General features: G+C 37.7%; 1 long non-coding RNA gene across 1 annotated transcript; it reads right to left on the bottom strand.

Annotated features, from left to right (window-relative positions):
* Positions 1-1,865: 1,865 nt before the first annotated feature.
* LOC134824332 (uncharacterized) lies at positions 1,866-13,337 on the bottom strand. The gene is made up of 7 exons (XR_010161391.1): positions 13,090-13,337; positions 12,646-12,711; positions 12,250-12,351; positions 11,947-12,113; positions 11,699-11,763; positions 8,140-8,201; positions 1,866-5,233 (listed from the first exon to the last, which is right to left on the bottom strand). It is a non-coding gene; the product is annotated as an uncharacterized LOC134824332 (long non-coding RNA).
* Positions 13,338-14,177: the final 840 nt, after the last annotated feature.

Here is a 14,177-nt window from a genome sequence, read left to right as displayed (position 1 = left end):
ATGGTATCGTAATCAGCTCATCGAGACGAAACTTAACTTTTAGTACTAATATTTTAAGATTTAAAGGAATTTTTTTAAAAAAGTTTTTAATCTGAACACAAGGGTGTGTAAAATTTTGGTATCAAAAGTTGCGTCTGATTAAGCTTATTAATATTACGATTCTGTAAGAATTATTTCAAAATATTCAATATTTTAGGAGTTATACGCATTTTAAGCAATAAATTAACCATTTTTCGTCCATATTACACTTTTGCAATGCACAGGAGGCCCACATACATTTCAACGAATCGTGCTACACGGTGAATTTTCATTATTCACAGTTAAAGGCAACTTTTGGTACCAAATTTATCAAAATCAGAGACAAACAATTCTGTGCCAACTCATGGCGCTTATTACATAGACTATAAGTCATTTAACTGCAGATCTAAATAAATACACAAATTCAGGTGTCATCAGAAAAGTTGCGTTTTATTATTTATAACGATCCATTTTGCATTTTTCACAACTTTTAGCAAACAGCTGAAACTTATGATTAGAATTAGAAGGGTAAATATAGACTGTCACACACTTCAATCTTACAAGTAGTGTTATCGCATCGCATATTAACACTGTTCCTAACTATATAATACTATTGACTACAACACTACTAGTGACAGTGTACTATACATTCCGAATTTTATTCCATCACAAAAAAATAGCAAAATTTGTTAGAAAATATCACGATCAATTTACAATATAATATGACTAATGACTACGTTTCGGTTTACTAGTTAGCAGCTTTATTTTAAAATTCAACAGACTTTAACCTGGCTAACTAATTTGGCTGACTCGTTACAAACCGATAGTTGACTTACACTTAACGGATGATGAATAATCACTCTACACTCACAATTATTTAATTCCGCAACCCGTTAACTCTAGCTGCTACCTGAGGCTGAACGACTATTCGAAATCCTAACCCGATCTAATCTGATCCCAATCCTAATATAACCCTAACCCTTAATCCTTAACAAAAGCATATGCTGAAACCCTAACCCTAACGAGAAATTATACTAACTTCCTTATATTATGGTCATATCACGTGATCGAGACAGTTTTCTGACAATGATTCTGGATTTGGAATCAGCGTCCGAAAATATATTGATGCAAGTTAGTTTCAACTGTCGTCTGTCGGGGGGGCCTTTTACTTTTATAAGGACAATCTCGAAGATCGACTAAGGAGTGGTTTAGCACGCTTGTGAAACTTTTCTACTAACTGCAATTTAAGTACCGAATTGCAACTTTTAACAATTAAAATAATACATAATATAATATTACTATTATACACTTCACACTTGATAGATTGGTAATTATGATACATTATTTGAGGACGCACCATTAGCAAAGTCTCAACTTTCATTTACAATATTAACTTATAGTTATAAATACCCGCGTCTTTGGATTTTGATTTAACGGGTGATAATCGTAAAATTATTGGTCCAAATATTCGACTGTCGACCGAGTCCAACTCAGTGTGCAGTGCGCGTCATGGCAGGTTATTAGGAAATTTTAAGCACGTGCAACGTGATGAGATGCGCGCGTGCAGTTCTTATTATAGGAAAATCGCGCGCATATATACTGAAAATTTAGTTGCCGCTCCTGTTTGCTTACGTTCAGAGTTTTACTCTGTTTCCTTTCTTTGATCAGTTCCAGTTATGCGCAACGTTGAACTACGATCTTATCCTTTATTTTAAGTGCATAATTATGAATAGATCTTATCTGTTATCGGTTTCGAGGATGGCTAGTTTCTCCGGACAAATGTTTTGTTATTCTCAAAATCTAGTTTTATGTTCTGTAAGTGTACTTAGTAAAAAAAGTAGACTAGATACTATTTCTGCTATTATGAGTGAATTTAAATACTGATACTGATAGCCAATAAGATATCATTAAGCAGATTAGTCCCGTTTTTAATATTTTGACAGTCTTCATTATTTGGGGTAATTTTAGTTGTTTCCAAACCACGAATGACGAATATAATCACTTTGTCTATTCTGGCCCATTCATATTATTGTATAAAACATTTCGATACAAAACACTGTAATATTTAGCAATAAATCAGAAAGGAAACACAATTAAATAATAGTAATAATAGTAATAGTTAATGGGTGAAATTATCTGCAAATCATAATTACTAGCCTAATATATTTGTACAAATGTCACCTCAGTGGCACAATTGGTTAGTACAATTGGTTAGTCTTGGCCCTTTAGCCCGGAGGTTGCGAGTTCGAAACCCCGGCTGGGTCAAAATTTCAACAATCGTCAATTAGTTCAAGCATTAAAGGCTTGTGTATACATGTTTCAGAACAAGAATTGCGCCCGTTGTTTCGTTTTGGCGGACGCTAGATTTCCATTTCACATTTACTATAAATTTAAGTATAAGCTCCAATCAGCTCACTTCAATCTTCATGATAATAATATTGATAAATTATGCATCAAATACGGGAAACACTTGAAATTCAGTTCAATTGCCGTAGAACTTAACTTGTATCTGTAATTCAAGAAATTATCAGCAAAGGTAAACTATACTCGTGTACACATCAATACACTACGCGTGCCACGTACAAATTGGGCGTATTACCTAATAGTAATATTATACATTACATGCATCATATAATACATTAAAACACAGTCGCGCTGCGCATTCATAGATCAAAGGCTATCTATATATCACATCTCCGCAAGCAATCCTCGCGCGCGCGCAACTTTTTCGTTGCATGGTAACGAACGGAAGGACACACCACATATTTAAACCCACCTATCTCGTTCTCCAAAATCCACGTTTTTCTGCAAAAACCTCCATTCGTAACCTTTCACTATTGCCTTTTTTCAAAAGGGTGAAAAGGAAAAAATAGAACTAGTCACCCACCAACGTTATTACACAGTAATATTAAATTTAATGCCGTATAATACGAGCAAAGCTACTCAGTTTATCTAACAAACGTAACATATGAGGTGAATCGTCTAATGTTCTACCCTCCCTAAATGGGAATATAAAAACAGAGCAGTAAACACGTGCTCTGGATAACGCTAAGTAAAGTCTGGATAACATTAAGTAAAGGTTAGTCAGGTCCTCCTCCCTGTACCACCCCACTGTGTGCAGTACTATTACAGCTGGCCACTGAGCAGAATAACTATCCTCACTGTGACACACAGCAATCTTACTATCAGTGTTATCACATCTCCTATCAACACTGTCCTTAACTTGTGACAATACACTACTAGTGACTTCAGTAACTATACCTATATCAGAATGCTTTAATCCATGCACAGCAGTACATAATCTATCTAATTCATTATTAAATACATGCATAATACTAGTAACATTGAAATCATTAAACACATGTATGACAGGTAATGTACCGTGTATAAAGTGTCCTGGTAATTGTGTAGGTAAAACTAATTTCAAAATATCTGATTTAAGAGAACATAATTTAACGAATTCATCTCTAATTACAGATAAAATATTCGATAAATCAGACGTATTTCTCAAGTTCATAGATAAATTAGTACTCTGATGAGGTGCTAATATATCAGTTAAAACATTAGCTACGATTGAAATGACACCTGTGTTTAATATCGCCCAACCCTGAACATAATCACATGCTATCCACACATTCTTATCTGCTGATAATTCTAATAACTTGTTAACCAGTGCACTCCACATTTCAGCTGTGATATCATATCTAATTATTGTCTGTATATCATCAACAAACAAATGATAACCACTCAATAAACTAAGTCTATCTGTTAACTGTGTGGTTTTTGGATAACCTGTTATATCCACAATAATAACACTACACGAACTCTCTGTAATCAGATCAGCTAGTTGTGCGGGAGTGTGTTCATTATCACAAGTGCTTATCAGTTCATATGCTATACTAGCTTTATCCAATGCATCTTGATAATGCTGTGAATTGTTCCCTTCTCCAGTAAACTTAAATACAACTACTTTATTGTCACTATCAGATTGTATAAGTTGTATTATCTTACCACACAATATGACAGTTTTTCCCGCCCCTGCGGGTCCATTGATCCACAACATATTCTCACTTGAATTAAACACACTATTTTGTTGTGTGGTTAAATTGAGAACCCCAACGTATTTGCTTATGACATCAGGAGCTTTTACAACCCCGGGATTTTGTCACGTTTTTTACCTTTCTTAGGCTCGAAAGTTATGTGTCCTTCCTTAAGTTGCTTGTTGACATCCATAATACAACGTCCTAAACTGCACTTAGATTGATCACATTTGTTTCTCTCTGTGGCCCATATGGCTAACAAAATGTTCCTTGCTTTCTCATGATAATCTTGATTGTATCCAGATATTGGTATTTCCGTATTTGATACTGTTTCTTCAGAAGCTCTTCCAACAGATGGTATGGCCTGAGTTACATTGTCTGCCCACCAAGCATTAAAAGTAGATAAATTCTCATCTGTATCAGTGGCTTTATTGCAGCAGCGAGAAAAGCAGCTTAATAAACGAAAAAAATAGTTTTGTTTAAATTTGTTGTGACTATCAGACAAGTCCTCTTGAAAAATGATAGTCGACAATTCATCATCACTTAACCGGAGTTCTGTTTTTTCACTAAATTGAAACTGTTCTTTAAACTGCTTACTAAAATTAGGGTACGCTGTGAATTGAAGAATAGTTGCGTCCTTGTCAATAAATCTGATCAGTTCCACTACCTTTTTTCTCTGTTCTGCTGACTTCCTGTACGTACCAATCAATGCCTCCAATTTTCTAGTCGTACACTCTCCATTAATATTCTCCATGTTCTTTACCTCGATAATGATAAAACTGTCCGGACAAATAATAATGAAGTCGCACTCACCCTCCTTATTAAACGGATTCTTGCACTTGTTACACTTCTTTTTGTCCCTAACATGACTTTTACCTGCACACAGACAATACTGATCGTGTGTGTACCAAAAACTGTGAAGAACAATAAATTTTCCGTCTAATCCTAATTCTAAAGCCCTATACATTTTGACTTCAGTCTCGTAGTCTGACTGATGTCGTTTGTCGTCTGTAAAGCTGGAACCAGGTTGATTCTCGTCTGGATATCTATCTACGTAGGTTTGTTCTGGTGTTCTTGGAAGCATCGTGGGCTGGTTTCCAGCCGTTGAGCAGTATTCTTCGAATATTTGTTTGCCATTTTCCAAATATTTATTCATTGTTGATTAGTTAATATATCTGAAATGAAATCATAAGCGGTAATATATATACTTTAGTAGCAGTGATGGGTTGAGTGTGTACTTCACTGCATAGAGTATTTTATACTGAATCGCCGAATCGGGTTATAACTATCTCGTTACAGCTACCACAAGTTGGGCTCTCTCCAGTACTGTTTGGCTATTATGGCTAGTCAACTACAATCCCACCTCTTGGAGTATAATATACTTCTAGCTACCTTAAATTCTGCTACCTTCATGCCATGCCAATTCTACCCAGCTACCACCAGCACGTTATAATTCTAGCTCTTTCTAGCAACCTCTGAATGCTGCTTGATGCTCTATATAATAGGTACCACCAGTGGGCAGAAACCACCAATTCCAGCTCTTTTCACCTACTTCGGCTACCTATATTTAGCTACCACCAAGCCAAGGCCCCTCCAACTTTTTTCTGTTTCTAGAAAACTTAGCTTAAGCTACCTCTTGCCTTTTATAGCACCACCAGCGACAATTTATTTTGGTCCTTTCCGGCTGCCTCAACTGCATTCAACAATTTCCAGCTCATTGAGGAAGAGGAAACCTGCTATTTCCAGCAACCTCTGAATGCTACTTCCTGCTCTATCTTGCTTCCATCAATGCAACACCCACTAATTGCTGTTCAGCTACCACCAGCACCTGCAAATTCTAGCACTATCCAGCAACCTAAGACTAACTCCTACTCTGTTAAGCTATCACCAGCACATCAAACAGCAAATTCTAGCACTATCCAGCAAACTCAGACTACCTTATGCTATATCCAGATAGCACAAGCACCCTCGAATTCTAGCTGGAGCCTGGAGGTATCCTGAAGTAGGTAGACGAAGCTAAAATTTGTGGGTACCGATTGCTATTTGCTAATGTTAGCTGGATAGACCAGGAGTTAGTCTGAGTTTGCTGGATAGTGCTAGAATTTGCAGGTGCTGGTGATAGCTGAACAGAGTAGGAGTTAGTCGGAGGTTGCTGGATAGTGCTAGAATTTGCAGGTGCTGGTGATAGCTGAACATGTGCTGGTGATGCTGTTTGATATTATTATTTTAGGATGCACGAAAGTTAAAACTACTGAAGTAGCTAGAAGCTAAAATTTGTGGGTACCGATTGCTATTTGCTAGTGTTAGCTGGATAGAGCAGGAGTTAGTCTGAGTTTGCTGGATAGTGCTAGAATTTGCAGGTGCTGGTGGTAGCCGAACAGAGTAGGAGTTAGTCTGAGGTTGCTGGATAGGGCTAGAATTTGCAGGTGCTAGTGGTAGCTGAACAGAGTTAGTCTGAGGTTGCTGGAAAGGGGGCTAGAATTTGCAGGTGCTAGTGGTAGCTGGACAGCACTTATTAGGTGTTGGTGGAAGCTAGAAAGAGCAGAAAGGAGCATCCAGAGGTTGCTAGAAAGACTAAGAGCCAACTAGAAGTAGATTCTACTACATGAGGTTGGATTGGAGTTGATTAGCCATAATAGCCAAACAGTACTGGAGAGAGCCCAACTTGTGGTGAGACCGGAATCCCGGCTTAATCCCGATCCTAAACCCCGTCCCCGGTCCCGGTCTTAATCCCGGTCTTAATCTCGGTCCCTGCACTTTTTCCAAGTCCCGGCCGAAAAAGCGGTATCGGTCGAGCCTTGGCTTAACGAAATGGAAGCAACCAGAGAGATGGTTAGATGTACAAATTTGGGGATTGAAGTAGTTTGAAGTAACCAGAGAGATGTTTAGATGTATAAATTTGGGGATAATATAAGATAGCTGGAGCTTCTGAAACTGATTTGTGTTGCTCCATAAATATTATCTGAATGTGTTCATGCTGAAAATTTTGCTGTGCTGCAAATAAACTTTTTAGTCCAGGATACCAAAATTAAGTACATGTTTGATGCTACTATTTTAGAATGCACGAACGCGAAAGTTAAAGCAGTTTTAATGAATATATCCAAAACTAAGCACTATATACCCTATGTTGCTTTATAGCTTATATTATATGAATGTGGCCTTTGCAGTTAGTTTGAGGTAAAAGAGAGGCCCCTACAACGTTCAGAAGCCGAGATACAAAAGTCATATATTTGCGCCTGAGGGTAATTTAAAAATTTCCCCCCTAGGGTTGGAAGACTTGGAACTACTGATGGAAATTGCGTACCTTATCAATTCTTATCCAGAATGACCTTACAAAGAACCTGGTTTCTAGAAAAGTTGTAAATAGATCTTAAGGCTGAGCGTGAGTTTGAGACGAATTTAGCTTTCATTTTAGACTTCACGTCTCCCAAAATAAAACTGCGAACAAAGTTTTTTACAGTTTACTTAGTTCCTTGTTTCACTTTGTTCGCAGTTTTATTTCGGGAGACGTGAAGTCTAAAATGAAAGCTAAATTCGGAAAGTTGTAGACACCAAAGTGCATACTCGATTTCAATTAGTAGATTTTTTTCACTCTCGCCCCAGTACAGTGAAAATCAGTTTTTCTGGATTTTTTCCAAAAGAAAGCATTTTGGGCCTTGATCTTTATATGTACTTTTATAGTGCCAATATAAGCATGTGCATTACAGTCATTTTAAGCCAAATTTTGAGTCTCTAAGACCTTCAGAAGCTGAGATACAAATTTCCCATATATGCGCCTAATGTGAAATATGGGCGTTTCCCCACAGGATTGGGACTAGCAACACAACATGTGCCGTTCAGTGATTTGGGTTACAGATGACCTATTTAACCCGATTCAGTATCAACAAATATCTATGCAGTGAAGTGCACACTCAACCCCTCCCTGCTACTGGAGTAATGCAGATTAAAAAAATCAAAGAATCAAGGATTAATACTTAATATTTTGATTATATATCACACAGCTCTCGTAGTACCTAATTATTGAATTTCAGTCAACTTCCAAAATGACTAGTACCATTTATTTAAAGTGGTCGTTTATTACCTTGAAATAGAATAGTGTGTCCGAGGTTGGTTTCAGTGCAAGTGGCGTCTTTCTTTCTTGCCCTATAAAGCAGTAGTTAAGTTATGTAAAAAAAGCCAGGTGTGCTCGAATAATTACATACTATGTTAATTAATTAGCACAATCCAGATATAATTCTCTTTGTGTATTATCACTCATTCGAGGAATACATCAAATAAAATAACAACAATGTTATACATTTTTTCGAATGAACGTTCATTTTTGCGGTTTTTAGATATTTTGAATGATTGGATTGAGTCGAATTGTACTGTAATGAGTTTGAAAAACTTCAGGACACTTTTCCTGAAAATATGGGAGCTCCTGTCCTACTGGCTGCTACTCAGATGAATGATATGAATCAAGAGCTTATTGATCATTATGCAGAATCAGGTGATTAGGTTGACGCTAGATCCGCACCATGGGAATCGTACAGAGCAGCTCAATTATGGTGTCGTAGCAAGCATATGATAACCCAAGTTAAAGGAATTAATTTTGCTAACGAAATAAAAAAATTGTTTGATACCTTTATCATTTTAAATCTGTTTCGCGCCATTACAGTATATCATTTATAAAACATAGCTATGTTATAACTTTATAAGACCCAACGTATGTGTATAACTGACTTTTGAAATTTTGCATTCATATCTATCATTGGCTCAAAAAATATTTGTTATTGTCCACCTTAAGAGGGCATACACCAAAACTGTCCAGCCCAAATGACCTCATAGGAAGTTCTGATAAAATCATATTTTCTCCCATAACTTTAAAAGAAAGCATTTTAGGGTGTTTTTTATTCATAACTTATGTATAAATGTGCTAGTTGCAGATTCCTATCGAAATTTTAGAAAAATCTGTAAATATTTAAAACGAAAAATATGCCTAAATTTGTTGTTTGGCTTTGAGGTGCAAAAGATCAACTTTACAGTTGAATTTAAAACACATTTTTGAGGGCATCAAAAACTGCGCCAGAATTCAGAGAACATGAATTTCATGTCTAGCAACAAAACAATCCGATGTTCAATCTCGTTCAAGGCTATCTCTGAAGCAGTCAAGGCTACGAAAGTGGACTTGGCTACTGCACAGTGGATCATCAACATGGTAACCAATCGATTCATCACACTAAATCATAAGGGTAAGTCGAGAAGGGTACGGATCAGGCGAGGTTGCCCCCAAGGAGGCATTCTCTCTCCTTTTCTCTGGAACCTGGTAGTCGACGATCTCCTTTCCTTTACCGCAAAAGACATCCCGGGTTACCTGCAAGCCTTTGTGGATGATCTGTTGTCTCTAGCGGAAGGGGATGATTTAGACATCATCTGGGACCGAACATGCAAAACTATTAAAACGATTGAAAATTGGTGCAGAACCAAAGAGCTATCTATTAGTGCCCTTAAAACTCAGATAGTCATGTTTACCTGGAATAGTAAGTGGATTCTAAGACCTATAACAGTTGGCAACAACATTATAGGTCTGTCCAAGTCTGCTAAATTTCTAGGAGTGACCTTGGACAGCAAACTCAACTTCAATGAACATATCATCAACACCACCAAAAAAGCCACGGCATCCCTCATGCAATGTCGAAGAGCTGTCGGCCCCACATGGGGTATGAGCCCCAAAACATGCAAATGGATGTACACTGCTGTCATCCGTCCAATCCTATCCTACTGCTGTAGTATATGGATCAGGGCCACTCAAACGGACTATAACGCGAAGAAACTCAAACGTGTTCAGGCATTGGCACTCAGAATGATGTCTGGTGCCATGCCAAGCACACCTTTTATCGCATTGAATCACCTCACCGACACTTCTGACATCATACTGTTCCTGCAAGGCGAAGCAGCAAAGGGTGCGGCCAGGCTACAAGCTTATGGCAGCCTCACTCTTGAAACTATCGCCTTCAGGAAGGGAACTATCAAAAATCATACCACTATCAACAAACAATTCATGGCAGATCTCATTATTCCACCTAGAGCAACGAGAGACCTAACAACACCAACCATGATGCTGGGACGGCACTTCACCGTCACAACTCCTGGAGCCGATAACACTGAATATAGAAATTCACTTCAAAACACTATTGACAACATTACCAGTGAAACGATCACCTGCTACACTGACGGGTCACTCACAGACTCAGGATGCGGGGCTGGCTATATCATCACAACTGACAACAATAACACCACCCTTGAAGAAAGATCATTCAAGCTCCCTGATTATTGCACTGTTTACCAAACAGAGCTCACCGCCATCATTGAAGCTTGCAAATTTCTCTCTACCTATACCAACACACATATCATCATATGGTCTGACAGTCTCTCATCTATACAAGCTATCTCTGCGCTTTCAACGCGGAGTAGAACTACAAGAGACTGTTACGACTCTCTTAATGCACTCGGATCCAACAACACGCTAGAGATACGATGGATTGCAGCACACATCGGATTGTGGGGGAACGAAAAAGCAGATGAGCTGGCCAAGCTTGGTATAATCAGTGAAACCACTTTGAAGTGTCCAATTCCACAATCCTACATCAAGCGTCAAATCGACAACAAAGTCAACAGACTGAATCAGGAAACTTGGTTAACTGACGGTCCCAGACACACCAAACTGACACTCGGCCACAAGCATGCCAAAATCATCAAAAACCTCAACACTACACTCAGCAAAAACAGACAAGATTACAGAACTGCAGTTCACCTCATCACGGGTCACTGCGGCTTAAACAAACACCTTCACACCATTTGCAAATCAAACACCAGTGCTTGTCCTATGTGCGGCGACGGAGAGGAAACTGTCTCACACTTCCTTGGACAGTGTCCGTCTATTGCCCAAATTAGAGGTCAATATTTCCAGGACTACTACCTCTCTGTCAATGACATATTCGACAACCAACACATCACCACAATTGTCAATTTCACAAACCGCACCAAACGCTTAATTGTGCCGGAAGAACTGGATCAGACCGGGGGACTTAAAGTATTATCTCATATGCTGTCTCGTCTCGTTTTACTTTTCCAAACCCAGCTGGCATTTAAGCGTATCTTTTTGACTCATATAACAGCTTACACCATCCTCCACCAATCACTCTGATTTCACCGGCAACCTTCCCCAAGGTTGCCACACCCCAGAGGTAGGCAGAGCATCTCAATGCTATCCTCTCGTGGGCTATCTTGGCCCAGCCTCTCATTAAAAAAATTAAAAAAAATAATAAAAAAAATTCCTTGACGGATTTTTTGGTCAAAACAAGCCTGAAAAGTAAAATTACCACTTTTTGTTTACACGCATCTTGAACAAGATATAAATAAACTTCGTTCAAAATTTCAGCTCAATACCACATGAAATGATTAATTTATTGTCTCTCCATGAAACAAATTGTGCTTTTCCGAAAATGCACTTTGACCAGGAAATGCTCGATTAAAAAAACGGGAATCCTCAAAAAAATGTATTGGTGAGGAAACGGTGCGCCATATGCTATGGTCAATAAACTTTTGGTGTATTCCCCCTAATTATAAAAATCACATTAATAAGTATTTTAATTTGGTACCTGGTGGTGAGAGACTGCTTAGATTGTCTGAGTTGGTTTGATCCTCTCTTTCTGTGTACTGAATCCTGAAATTCTCCATGTTATTTTCTTATACTTTTTAAGTGGAATATTTATGACAGCGGTACTGCTGTAGTTTACAATAATTTTAAATAAGCTGTACCGTAATTGAATCGCAATTGGTTTACTGAAATTTAGGGTATAATTGTGCTAAAAGATTGCGTAGTCTGAACACTAAAACATTTACAAACTTGATAAAATGGGCCTAGGGTAGAGTCTTCACAAGATTGACTACAGGTAGGAAGTAGTTGCTTGAACAAGTTGTTTTGAACCTTTACTTCTGTCCACTGAAATCTGATATACTTCACGAGAGTCTCTTAATCTTATCGCTTTAAAATGACGTGCTGGCTGTCGTATTCTAAAATGACACTAACTAAAATATACCTTAAATTAATCAACCAATCAATTAACTAATCAAGAACCCGTGTCCCGTATGTATATGGAAAGAAGATTGAGTTGTCTGAATACTGCCAAACATTCATATAGCTAAAAACCTGGAGTAGGTAAGATCAGTCTTCAGAAGATAGATTGCAGTTAGGATTTAGGAAATAGTTTTCCTCTCAGAACCGTTTTTAAATTTTCGTAAAATTCAGTCACTGAAATCATGTGCAATAATTAACCAACTGTACTCACAAAGCTTCAAAGATTGAAATAGATATATTATTTGGTTTACAACAATTTTAGTCAAAATTTTGACTAATTATTCATGGTCGACTAAATTTTTCGTTCTTAAGCCTATTAAGGTATCACTATCCTTACTTGGCAAAACCTTTTATTCATAAATCTTCCATGTACCAATAAATTTAAAATGTTTCGCCGACAAACATGCGTCAATTTAAAGAGGTCAAAAAATCAGGCCGGGTTTAGAGAAGCATTTTAAAATATGGTACCTGGTGTTGATAGATTGTTTAAATTGACTAGATTGTTTTGATCCTCTCTTTCTGTCTAAGTGAATCCTGAAATTCTCCATGTCATTTTCTTATACATAATTAGTAGTTTACAATGATATAAAATTAGCAGTACCGTAATTGAGTCGCAATTAGTGTAACGGCCCTACGGCCGGGACCACATTATCGCAGTTGAAATGCAAAAGTATTATAAGGCTTATAGGCTTCGTCACTCGTCAAAGTTTTGTCTAAACTATACCGAAAAAAACAGTCACATGACTCTTACCGTTTTCTTAATTAAGCCGCTCGGAAATTACACGCTCACTCACAGACAGACACACAGACAGACATATAACATACATTCTGAGATTATTATTGAGATTGCTGATTAATAATACTTTGCGAAGGAAAATTAAAAATTGTATGAACACTATAATGTTCACAAACCTGATAATCTAGGGTAGGATATGTCAGTCTTCACAAGATTGACTAAAGTTAGGAATTAGTTTCTTGAATAAGTCCTTATGATCCTCTACGGTACCGTACTTCTGTTCACTGAAATCTGATAAACTCCACGTGAGTTTTTTAATCTTATCGGCATCGCTTTAAAACGGCGTGCTGGCTGTGGCTCTTAATAATTCGCTCGCCCAAAAATTATCACGTGACTTTGTTTTTATGGTTTTGCATCAGAACAAAACGGTTTTTATATAAACCTTCATCCTAACCCTAACCATAAGTATAACCGGCTGACGGACAACTAGGAACCTTTCAGCCCCTTTCGGACCCGGCTCACATCGTTGGGACCCGGCTCACGTCCGTAATGTGAACACATACCGAGAGCTCAAACACTTCTTAATATACTTCATAATACACAGCTACTTACTAAACTGACATGTGAACCCTACCCAGGTTCTTGGTTGTCCGGCTGTTAGGATGGTTATAATATGGATCACATCACAAATGATACGTCACTGATTGGGCCATGTGATGTGATACCTGTGGGAGGCCGAAATGAGAGGTTCCTAGTTGTCGGTCACCGGTATAACCCGGCCCGAAGCTATCCATAACCCTAACCACAACCCTAACCCGAGCCCTAAACAATTGAATTCGTGTTTTACTAGCCTGTCACGTGGCTAAAACGGTTTTTTGCCGGTTGGGCGAGCGATTTAATGGGAGCGGCTGGCTGTCGTATTCTTAAATGACACAAAATAAAATTTCCCTCAAAAAACAATCAATTAATTACAAATTAACTAATCAAGAGCCAAATATGAAGAAAAAAAATTGAGTTGTCTGACTCTGAACACTATAATTATAAAACATTCACAAACCTGATCTCCTTGGGTCTTCACAAGATAAACGTTCTGGTTACAGTTAGGAGTTTGGAAATAGTTTTCTTCTCAGAATCGTCTGTTAAAGTTTCGTACAATTTAGTCACTGAAATCATTTACATTCAATAACCATGAACTGTACTCAAAAATTGAAATATTTATATCTGAAGTTATGATGACCTTCTTTAGGTTTATTTATTTGTAGCT

Source organism: Bolinopsis microptera, chromosome 12 (genome assembly GCF_026151205.1).
Source record: "Bolinopsis microptera isolate Bmic1 chromosome 12, MBARI_Bmic_1.0, whole genome shotgun sequence".
In the NCBI taxonomy this organism is placed as follows: domain Eukaryota; kingdom Metazoa; phylum Ctenophora; class Tentaculata; order Lobata; family Bolinopsidae; genus Bolinopsis; species Bolinopsis microptera.
This window is presented reverse-complemented; position numbering and strand designations above follow the sequence as displayed.